At 39.6% G+C, this 12,345-nt stretch overlaps 1 protein-coding gene across 6 annotated transcripts in view; it reads left to right on the plus strand.

Annotated features, from left to right (window-relative positions):
• Positions 1–12,345, plus strand: part of SH3KBP1 (SH3 domain containing kinase binding protein 1) — a 233,384-nt gene that overhangs the window by 51,762 nt on the left and 169,277 nt on the right. The gene's annotated exons all lie outside the window — the stretch shown is intronic.

Consider the following 12,345-nt stretch of genomic DNA (forward strand, 5'->3'; position numbering starts at 1 on the left):
AAATGACTATGTGCTAGAGCACCTCCCAGACGAAGACAGGCTGAGAAAGTTGGGGCTGTTCAGCCAGGAGAAGGCTGCGTGGAGACCTCATAGCAGCCTTCCAGTATCTGAAGGGGGCCTACAAGGATGTCAGAGAGGGACTATTCGTCAGTGACTGTAGCAATAGGACAAGAGGCAATGGGTTCAAACTGAAACAGAGGAGATCTAGATTGGATATAAGGAAGAAATTCTTTACAATGGGAGTGGTGAGGCACCAGATCAGGCTGCCCAAGTTATGAATATTCCATCCCTGGTAGTGTTCAAGGCTGGGTTGGATAGAGCCTTGGGCAGCGTAGTCTAGTGTGAGGTGACTTGCCTGTGGCGGGGGGCTGGAACTAGATGATCTTGAGGTTCTTTCTAACCCTACATGATTGTCGTGGTTTAAACAAAAGTAATCCATAAATCACACAGTCACTCTCTCACTCCCCCTCTTCTTGTATTCCCCCTACACCCGGAGGGATGGAGAGGAGAATCAAAAAGAATGCAACTCCCACGGGTTGAGATAAGAACAGTTTAGTGACTAAGGTATAACACAAATCACTACTGCTACCACCAATAGTAATAATGATAAAAGAAATATCAAAAGGAAAGAATACAACACCTCAACACCAGCCGACCAATAATTCACCCCACTCCCCCCAGCCGAGCACTGACTGATACCTCGTCCAACCCTGCAGTCCCAGCCCTTCCGGGTAACTCTCCGTTACATCCTGGGCATGACGTGCTGTGGTATGGAATACCTCTTTGGTCAGTTTGGGTCAGGTGTCCTGTCTCTGCTTCCTCCCAGCTTTCCCTCCTCCCTGGCAGAGCATGAGGCTCAGAAAGTCCTTGGCCGGACCAAACATTTGAGCAGAAACTAAAAACATCAGTGTTATCAACACTGTTCCCAGGCCAAAAAATCAAAACACAGCACTGCGCTAGCTACTAAGAAGGAGAAAAATAACTGCTGCTGCTGAACCCAGGACAATGATCTATGATTCTATGTTAGTTTTTATGAAATACGTCCTTATTGCAGAATGGAAGCAGTTATCCTTGCACTTTCTTGGGTTTGGATGTGCTTCCGTCTTCAGAGGGTGACTTGGAATCTGCTCAAAAAGCAGATGTAGCAACCTCATTCATAGTCCATTTACTGACCACCCTCATAGGGTCAGGACATGGGGTGTTTGACTGCCTAGGAGTCTGTCTGAGCCCTTCATAGGGCTCCTTCTTGTGTAGTGCCTCAAGTCATAGAATCATAGAATAGTTAGGGTTGGAAAGGACCTCAAGATCATCTAGTTCCAACCCCCCTACCATGGGCAGGGACACTTCACAATAGACCATCTCACCCAAGGCTTCGTCCAGCCTGGCCTTGAACACTGCCAGGGATGGAGCATTCACAACCTCCCTGGGCAACCCATTCCAGTGCCTCACCACCCTAACAGTAAAGAACTTCCTCCTTATATCCAATCTAAACTTCCCCTGTTTAAGTTTTAACCCATTACCCCTTTGTCCTGTCACTACAGTCCCTGACGAAGAGTCCCCAGCATCCCTATAGGCCCCCTTCAGATACTGGAAGGCTGCTATGAGGTCTCCATGCAGCCTTCTCTTCTCCAGGCTGAACAGCCCCAGCTTTTTCAGCCTCTCTTCATACTGGAGGAGCTCCAGTCCCCTGATCATCCTCGTGGCCCTCCTCTGGACTTGTTCCAGCAGTTCCATGTCCTTTTTATGTTGAGGATACCAGAACTGCACACAATACTCCAAGTGAGGTCTCACGAGAGCAGAGTAGAGGGGCAGGATCACCTCCTTCGACCTGCTGGTCACCCTCCTTTTGATGCAGCCCAGTTCAGCTGTGAAAAAAACATCTTGAAACGAATAGCTATGGAGACTTTGTTAACTTCCATAATATGATTTGCCCTTGACTAACTATGAAATGTCACAAACCCTGGAAACCACCTGTTTGCCTCTTCCTTTTGAACTGCTTGGGTTGCACAGAAGTGGCAAACGTCTGCAAGTCCTCGGTTACTCATAAACCTTCCTTTCAGAGGGTGTACCTGTGATGAAATTTAGGTGTAAGGTGTTATTAACCGTACATAGGTAGACATGCCCTTCCAGGGTCTTGGACACCTCAAACAATTTTGGCACAATTTCTCCCCAGTCTGGATGCTTTAATCTGTGTTCAGGGAGCTCAGATAGTTATTTGTTCGTCTGCTACTTCTTTTTATCACCTGAGTAGCAGCTGAAGGAGCCAGAGTTGTAGGTTTCTTGTTTTTAAAATGACTGTTCTTTTGCTTCTGTTCAAGCTGAAGTTATTCTTCAGAGATTGGGGAAGAGGCACAGATGAGTCATTCTCCCTCTGCAGTGCTGCAGAAAGTTACTTGTGGCTGATGGCTGAGCTCCTGAGACTAAGGAGGAGTAATAGGAGGCAGCTGGAAAGGCTGTCTTCTAGAACTGATTGGAATACTTAAAGTTTATGATCAATGAAAGTGCTTTAGGAAAAATTACATTTTTTTTAATATGTCTGCTGTTAAAAGCCACATTTGTAGAGCACTGAAGGGCTATGAAATAATGTTTCACATTTGGGCATTAAGTATGAAGGAAGATAGGATCTCTCTTTGGTCTGTGAAATTGTTAGAAAAGTGTTTCTAGGTCTGGAAACTGCTATTTGATACCATGGCTGCAATCCTGAGGCTCTAGATAGCAGCGAGCCTGTATTTCATCAAGCCGTGTGAATATACATGATCGCGCAACTCAATGAACAGTTGATTGTTTTAAAATAATTGTCAAGAGCCTTGTGACCTCATCTGGATGTGGAAATCCAGAGACTGTATTTTTTCCCCCCTTATTATTATTCACTGGCTTTCTCTAAATGCAAATCAGACAAATTCCAAATATTTCCGAATATACGTGAGTAAAGATTCAAGTAAATGACGAACACATGGAAGATAAAAGTAGAAATAAACATGATCTTGCGTGTTGGCTGACTTTGAATGCCAGTTCTGTCTAACATCTGCCATGGTGGAAGCAAGAGAGAAGAGGAAAGAGAAAGGTTATCTGTAGATGTCTCAATCCTCAAAGAATCTGACATCTAATAACTATTACACAACCATACTTGTGACAGCTGGTCTTTGGGGTAGAATTTACTGTAAGAAATGCCTTTGCCTGGTTTTATTGCTGCTGCATTCTAACCACCTCACATACTAAAAGTAAGCATAACTATATAAGCTGTACAAGCATCTTTGTAAAATGGTCAAGTGTACTATGTATGGTTGGTATAAATGACTCTCCTTGGCTAGCCTTTTGTAACTGCTGTAATTTACAGCTAAAGAATGTGGCTTTTGCAAGAGGAATTGCAAGAGGAGTTTCTCTCCCTTGCATTTAGAGAAATAATATAAATTTTAGATTGACAGGATAGGGATCTAATTGCTGTGGGGTGATCTGACTGTCCGAGGTGTTCCAGGAGGCTCAGATAAGCATGTCTGTGTGGTGCCACAGGAAATTTAACTTGGACTTTAGTATTTAAATAGAGACTGCTTGGATCCTGCCAGCCTTACACTCTGCCTGCCTGCATCTATGTATCCAGGGCAGTATTCCTGAAGCGACAGTGCTGTGACTGTGGTTGTATGCAGAAAACTTGTGTCCCTGGAGCCTCTCATCTTCCTGTTGCCTTGCTTGAAGTTGCAACCCAGGCCTGAAGGCTTCTGGGGCTTTGCTTTACAGTGACTGTTGTGTGATGTTGGTGAGCAGTGACTGCTGTGTTTACTTGACCTTTTACTGTAGTACTTTGGGTATGCTAAAGTTTCTAAAGGTTGGCTTGGAAGTTTGTAGAAACTCCCTGGGAATATTATCTCCACACTTGCAACAGGTGAGAGGTCCTCGTCTTTGCTTCTTCCCTTTCTCACTTCTTCCTTGTCTTCTGTTCTAAAGAAACCACTCCATTGGGCAGCTGTTTGAAACCAGCTCAGAGTGGTTACCTCTAGCTAGCTTGTGCTCAGCTTGGGCTGTCAGTCAGCTGGAAATGTGGAGCAGTTTGAATCAAACTTGTAGTAAGAAAATGAAAATGCGCTCTTATTATCGCAGAAGAGGTGGAACATTTGGATGCTGCTTTGTGTTAAGTCAGATATCTGTATAAGAGAGAAAACTGGTTCCCACAGAATGGAGATATAATTTTTTTTAATTTTCGTGGGGTTTTTTTTGTTGTTTGTTTTTTTTTTTAATTTACCTACTTGATACTCTTTTTTCATATTTTTTCTTAAAAAGCAAAGTAATTAATTGAGTTTAGGAGTATGTCTTGCTAATAAGTTTTGAGTTTACATAATTGTCATTGTTTACCAGGGAAAAAGGTCCTGTTGGAACATTTGAACATCTGAATTCCAATTTTGGGGTTTCTTTTCCCTTTTTTTTTTTTTTTTTTTTTTTTGCTTTTTCTGAAGATAAAAAGCTCTACTAAAGCCTGGTCAGTGATGCACTGAAGCAACTGACAGGTATCAGTTAAAAAAAACAAAGGGGTCTGGGAAGAGGGAGAGATGGGGGATGCCAGCAATCCAGCCACTGAGGGTGATGTTAGTCAGCCTAGACTTTTAGTGTAGGAATGTTTTAAGCAAAGTGAGGATAAACAATAGATGCCAAAGCATTCTTCCTAGGGCATAGGACCTTGTGGTGCATTTTAAAGGATTTGATCTCATTGGGAATGTATGGAGGACTCAATTTAAGCAGTTCCTTCACTGTTATTGTCAGCTATTCTTATTCACTTCCTTTGTGCTTACTGTGCTAATCTGATTACAGTGTGCTCATGCAAGAGGTAGAAGCTGTCCTGTGAAGGAGGGTATCTTTCTGAGTGCTGTTGGTTTCGTGTGTTCTTCCACCTTCAGTCTTTTTGGAAGCTGTGTGTTGGAAAGGCTTTGAGATCAGTGGAAGTTAATATTAACCAATGGCAAAGATGTGTGATTTTGGGGTAGCCTTTGCCACTGTGTTTGTGTATGTAGGTTGGCAAGACAACTAGTTAAGATGGGGTCATGCTTTCAAAATTCTCTTTGCAGGAGAAATAAAGGAATGATCACTTTTAAACAAAACCTGAGATGCGGGTGTGATCAGAGCTGAAGCCCTGTGTTTGGGGTTGCAGAGTATCTGTAAACAGTGTGCCCTTAACTTAAAGTATTTTTATTTTACACATAAATAACAAAATGTCCTGAGTTTGGGCAAAAAGGATGATATGTATCTAGGTGGGCTGGAGACTGCCTCTGTTGGAACATGCATTAACTGGAGTGTTTACTCCTGTTTAAATATTTGAGGTCCTGTAAAGAAACCTTTTGAAAATAATTATGCAAACTACAAGCTTTCATTATGATACTACCCACAAAATGACATGCTCACTTAACAGTGGAATGGCTTTCTGCCTTTTTTCACTAGAAATGTGCCCAGTAACTACCGAATTAATCATACAATTAACCAGTTGTTTTGGGGAGTTCTCTGTTGTGGGGACTGGTGTGTCCTTCCTCATAGCAAACAAATGATGAACTATTTGTGGTTAATTTCTAGATTGTTTTGGTTAAAGGGAAGTCTAGTTCCTTTGGAACCACTTTGGTCAAATAAAAATGGAATGTTTTCAGTTGTGGTATATTGTACCAGCTTTCCTCCTGAATGGGAAAATTAACCAATTGTAACTACTGCATTCTGTAGTTCCAAGGTAAATCTTTTGTCTGGGATAAAGTCCTGGTCTCCACTCAGTATGACACTATAATTCCTATTTAATTCGGTGGAAACAGGACTTCACCCTTAAATATGACCACAACATATAGTAGATCTACTTCAAATGAGAGTAGGATGGTGATTAAACAGCAGTTAAAACAAAACAGTCTCTTGTCAAAGTAGATAAATGTTCATGTGTGTTACTTTTGACTTACCCTGGGTCCTAGAATAGATCCAGACCTCTTGTTATTTCAGTTTACAGGTCCTTCAATAAAATATATTTCTATACTATTACAAAAATCATTCAGCTAATGCTGCTTTCCTTTGACTGTGGACTTGTATACAGAGATGAGAGAAAAGCATTACAGAAGTTTCAAAGTTAGACAGAGCACAGAGCTTAAAAAATCCCTGAACAACAAAAGGATAGCTTTTTGTGCTGGTCTCAGTAAACCATGGTTTCATGGTCCCCTTCTTTCAGCTGTAGCCATTGGAAATTAAGATGCTAAAAGCAAAACTGGCCAAGAACCACAGGAAGTTTTTCTCTGGAGCGTGTTACTGGCTCCCGTGCTGTCAGGAGATGGAGAAGAAAGGCAGGCCCAGCATAAGGTCCTGTTTGGGCTGTGCCTCCAGGTGAGGGGCCTGCTTGCTGCTCCTGCTTACTTCTGAGAGTGCTTCTTATCAGCTCAGCAAGTTCTGCTCTAAAAGATTTAAAGGTGGTGGTTGAGGGATATTTTAAAGGGAAAGTTTTGGCTTGTTAGCTTGGCAGAGCTTTGGGGGTTTTGTGCATTTTAAAAAAAATAAATTTTCTTTGCTTCTCTTCAGGTGTTATTCAAGATATTGATCTTATGATTTAAAAAGTACCACAGTACCACACCACCACCCCCAAGCAAAAAAAAACCCAACCACCAAAAGAATCTTAGTAACAAAAAACTTTCTCCCTTGTTTAGCATAAAATTATTCGTGGCAGATCTTGGCTAATTTATTCTCATGATTTATATTTCTGATTAGATAGTTCCTTCCCTTCCTGTTATTTTACTATTCCTTCCTCTCTGGTGTATTTTTAGCGAGCAATCGTATATATTTTCAACCTAGCAAACAGGCCAAGCTCTTCTGGTTTCCCCTTTAAACTGTCTTCTCCTTTCCACTCGGCCTCCCAGACCTTTGCTTTACCTCCATAAGCGTGATTCCTCCTTTCTTTGCAGCAGAATTGTATGCAGCACTTCAGGAAAGGCCATCTTACCTAGGACCTAATATTTCTTTAGTTTTTGATTTACATGGTAACAGACTTATTTTTTTTTTTTCTACAAGGCTTCTGTCTTACTCCAGCCTTTTAATTTTTTTTTTTTTTTATTATTTTTTGATTCAGGCTCCTTATCCTTGTTTCAGTTGCTTTCCTTCCCTTCCTCCTGGCTTTTTTTTACTTTTAAGCTTCAGCCTGGCCCTGATGTTCCCTTCCTTGTAAGCTGTGACTGCCTCTTCCACCCTCCCACCTCTAGGGCTTCTTAAGCTTGTCACCTATTTTCAGCCAGGCCATGAATCCTCCTTTTTTCCCCTGCCTCTGTATTTCTTTCCCCTGTCTCCCTCCTTGCATACCGGGTTAAGACTCTGAATTTGCTCTGCTTTACCCTCCACTCTGCCCCTTGTTTCCTTCCTCAATAAGTTTTTGATCCAGATCTTTATTTCATTATGTATGATTTTCCTCCCTCAGTTCTTTTGTTCCTCCAGCTTGATCTTTGATGATTTCCTGCTGCTGTGGTACTAGCAGGGGCTACCAGAAGCTTCAGTTCTGCTTGGCACAACTGAGATCTGTCATGAGAGGGAAGTTCTGCCCTCCTCCTTGCAGCCTTGTGGTAAATGCACTTGAGCATCTTAGTGTGGTTGGTGTGGTTTGCTTTATGATTGGATAGAGACTTAAGCTTGGTGAGGATAGAATATGTGGACATCTTAGCAGTTATTCCTAATTCTGTCTATTGTGTGCTTGCTTTATTTTCAAATTATTTTATTTACTGTATTTTTTTTACTGTATTTTTTTTGGGATTTTTTTGTTTTTTTTACTTGGATACCAAAAAGCATATTCCTTGTATAAATATTACCTGTGACATGTTAAGATTTGTCTCTAAGTATGTGTTTTTCAAAAATGTAGGATTTTAGGATAGCTAGAACTACTTTATCCTAAGCTTTTTTTTATAGAAGTAGGTTCTTGTCAGAAATATAAAAAAAGGAGGATTTTAAGATTTCTCCTTTAAAATCTCATTTTGTTATATGCATATATTTAAAAATATTTCTCAAGATAATTAGATAAATGTAGGTTTTACAATAGGAAATAATTTGCAATAAGAGTACTATGGAAATACTGAGCAATTTGTACAAGAATAAGTTACATTTTCAAAAGGACAAAATCAGGTCAGTTTTGTTGTTGAACTTGTCAGTTTACTTAAAACATAATTTAAAACAAATAAGAACCAAGGAAAATAAGTATTTGTGCAAAATCAGTGTTTCCCTATTTTTAATTCTAGCAAGCTATTAAAAACCCATAAAATTTTCACTACTACATCAGCCAAATTATGTAGCTTTGTTTTAATTTGTGATGCATAAAATGAAATAAATTAAAGGAAATAAAAAAATAGGTTCCAAATAGAAAATACCAACAAAAATCTAAAGGTAAATTAGATTTTTAGCTGGAGGTTTTATTGATCTGTTATTAAGCTTCTCAGTAGTGACAGGCATAATTACCTCTGGGTATGATCTGTGTCCATATGCCAAACAGTGCTATATATTTGGTTAATAACTATTTGCTTTACATTTGATTCTTCTGTATTATATTTATACTGTTGGCTGCTGTGATTTTGTGATTTAAGTAAGATTTTATTTCTTTGAAGTAGTACTTGTTCTGATCATGATACAGGGTTTTTTTGTCAATTTGTGCAGCATCATGTATGTATTAAACCGTTAGCTCTTGAGTACTAGGGGTCCAGCTTGAAATGCAAATGAAGTTAGTGTTGTGGGGTTTTTTGGTGGTTTGCTGTTGTTGTTTTGGTATGGTTTGTTTTTTTTCTGGAAGGAAAAAGAATCATGAAACAGCAAAATGTGTTTTTTCATATGCCACAAACCCCCCAAAATCTCCTGAGGCAACAAATGACATGATATTGACTGAAATATCTAATATCTGCTCATTGCTTGGCACAGATAATACTGAGCCACCCTTACCAAATTTGTACTGTTTCAGAGCCCACTAAATAGATTTAGAAGCATCTAACTGTTATGAAGGAAGTAATTGCATTACCATATCCTGCTTCAATTTACTCCTTGACGCAAACAGTTTAAAGATGTTACAAATAAAATAAAATAAAAAAAAAATCAATGAAAACTCAAATTAGGATTTTTTACGTGCTTTGTAAGTTCCTCTCTGTTATGAAACTGAACCTTTTTAATTTTGAATGAACAAATTTGTTAGTGTTAAAGGTAACAAGCAAAAATGTAAACATGCTTGCATAGTTTCTACTTTTGGCAGTATTGTGGATCATTTTTTTGGTTTCTTATCATCATGGAGACTAATATAGGGATTCACCAATTTGCTTGGCCGTCACAAAGGAGTGCTACAGACAGGGAGGGGACTTAGGGATCCCTCAAAGCCTCTTTTTTTATGAGGGGCTTCCCCTTTGGGAAATGAAGGCATATTTTTATTTCTAATGTTCTTTTCCACTCCATCTGACATGCTGTCCAACCTAGCAGTAGCAAGGTCCTGAACTCTGTCTTCATTGTTAATATTGGGTCGTTCAGTTGGCCTTGGAGTGAGATCCCGATGAAAGCCTCTACTTGTTTATTAGAACAAAATGGTGCAAACTATTTGAGGTGAGGAGGTAGGAATTGACTGCCTTTTTGGTGGTGGTGATAGGTTTTTCCCTTGAGGTGGTGATGAATGCATCTGAATCACTGTAATAAAGTGCTTCAGGGTTGTTTCATAATCTGTGTTTGCTCTCTCAGTGCACATCAAAATAGACATTATTGTTGTTTCCATGTTCTTACAATTTCTCAGGAGTCTGGGAATGACTGGTTGGTATTTTTTTTTTCCTTCTTTTTAGTCCTGAAGCATAAAGAGGTACTAGCCCCCCCCCCCAGTTTTTCAGGTCTTCTTCAGTGGCCTCTGTCACCGTCTTTGCCATTTAATACTGAGTATGTAAAATCCTCCACAGGAGGCCCAAAATAGGGAATGAATAATCTGGGTCTAGTGGGAGAGGAGTTGCTCTCACTGTAGCCCATATGAGAGCTGAGGTGTTATCTAATGAAGCATCTCAATAACAAGGGAGGCTGAAAGCAGAAATCCTTTGCATTCATGTGGAATCTTGACTTACCAGTTAATTGGAAAAAAACACCAAACAACCCAGGATACCTATGTCAGCACTCTTTTTTTTTAGTAGAACAGGCTGATGTTATGACCTATAAATCCTATTGTATGTTACTATCTACAGGGACATTTACTGTGTATTAAAAAAACCCCAGAGGACAACCTATAACCTATGTAAGTTGCAAAATACCAATATAAAGTGTTATTATGTAGTGTGCATGTAACCAAAAGAATTACAACGTTCTCTGTGCCCACATTAGTTCTCATCCTGTGGACTCTCACAATGTGGTAAGGACGTATGAGCCTCTTCTGATATTTTGTGATTCATGTGGCAAAGCCCAAGCTAGTACAAAGAAATAAGTTGCTAATGTGTCACACACAGGTCACCTTCCTTGAAACTTCAGATGTACTCTCACTGTTATTTAGGAAGGGGTTGCTGTGTAAAAAGCAGAAGAATAGTTTATTTGGCCAGAAACCAGTTTGGTAGCAGGCTCACTGGGAGGCTAGTGCCTCTGTGGAGTTGGTGTTTCACATAATTATTTCTGCCCTGTGCTCACATTCCCATTCGTGCTGCTGCAGCTTGTCTGGGTACCAACTGCAAAACCAAGATTGCAAGAGGCTTTCTCCAAAGATCCTGAGTGCGTACTTAGGCTTGATGGCACATGTGAAAACTGCGTCACTCATCTAGATTTATGTGCTAGGCATATTAAAGTGGTTCAGGCGTGATTGCTTGTGGTATGTTTTTGTTCTACTAGACTTTGAATGAAGGTAGTATTTGTAGCTGTGGTCGTATGAAAGCTGTGGCAGTGCAGAATATGTAGTAGGGAATGAAGAGGGGGAGATACACTGTTTAAGCTGCATGATTTTTCCTTAACTTTTTTATAGTTTACCACAACATAATACATTTGTATCACTTTAGAAAAAAAAAAAACAAAATCAAAACCAAAACCATTTGTTTGAAATTTTGAAGAAAAGGTTGCTGTATTATTGAATGAAGAAAACTGTTGTAATGAAATGTGCACATAGATATCTTACCCAGTCTTAAAGTATTTTTATAATTTTATCAAAGTTATATCTTTCTAAAAATTTTAAGTTGTCTGTTTACTTAACTAAGATTCATTACTCTGAAGAAAACGAATTTGACTTTCTTTGAGAATAGTACGTACAGAATCCATGATTCACCTATTAGGCATACTGCATGGTATTTCTGAAAATAATGGAAGAGGAGGAGGCCTACCCGAAGCACCCTAGTGTTAACTGCAGAGGTCTTCGGAGTGATGTAGTTGTGCGGGATCTGTCAAAGCTGTGATGAGTTAATAGTGAAGAACATAAGTAATGACATGCATTTTCTGTTGGTTGACCTTTTAAACTATTTGATAGTTTTTCTAGTGATATTTTTAAATGAGCTTTCCTTGAAAATATGCCAGTATCTTACTTAATTTTGTTTCACTCCACCTTCACCCAATTTTAGTTTTAGCTCTTCTTCTCCCCTTCTTTTTTCACATTTGTCAGATGGAGAAGTGCTGTCAGGATTGTGAAGCACAAGCAGTGAGATATCCCCTGTTGTGCCTCAGAGATTATTCAAAGAAGAGTAATGGGGAAGGGGGGAGAAACTGGAGGTAATATCCTGAAATATATCTTAAGAACAGCCTGAAAGGAGTGTCCATAACCTTGGTATCTTCTTTGCTTATTTTGGAAGGGTACTGGCAGGTCTGTACAGTTAAGCTGCAGGTTATTGTCCATGTGAGATTCCTCTTCTGCCTGCACCACAAGTTTTTCTTCCTGTGTAAGTAATTAACTCTGTAGCTGGTTCCATACATGATGGTGTTTACGGCCTGCAGAGTTAAAACTCAGTTAGTAACCATAGCAGCTAACAATGATCCTGCGTGTCTGGCAGCCTTTCACCAATTCAGCACATTATTTAAGCTGTAGGATTGGGTTCCTGGATCTGTGTTAGCAGTTTGATTGTCCTCACAGCTCTATTCCTAGTAGGACAGCTTAGAGTGTATTTCCTAATGTAGTGGATTTGATTTTTGGGGTGGTTTGTTTTTTTTTTTTTTTTTGTTTGGTGGTTTTTTTTGTTGTTGTTGTTGGTTTTTTTGTTTGTTTTTTTTTTTTTTTTTCTTCTGTGTGGAATCTGAACCTTCTTACCTAGTAATAAAGCTTTAAAAAAGCACACCCCAAAACTACTGATCAAAACATAGCCCAAAACTTGTTGCATGACTAGTTGTGTGTTATGGATACCTTGAAGAGTAGCAGAAGAATCTTTGGAGTATTGCTTCCTCCATACTACAGCC

Source organism: Lathamus discolor, chromosome 4 (genome assembly GCF_037157495.1).
Source record: "Lathamus discolor isolate bLatDis1 chromosome 4, bLatDis1.hap1, whole genome shotgun sequence".
Classification (NCBI taxonomy): Eukaryota; Metazoa; Chordata; class Aves; order Psittaciformes; family Psittacidae; genus Lathamus; species Lathamus discolor.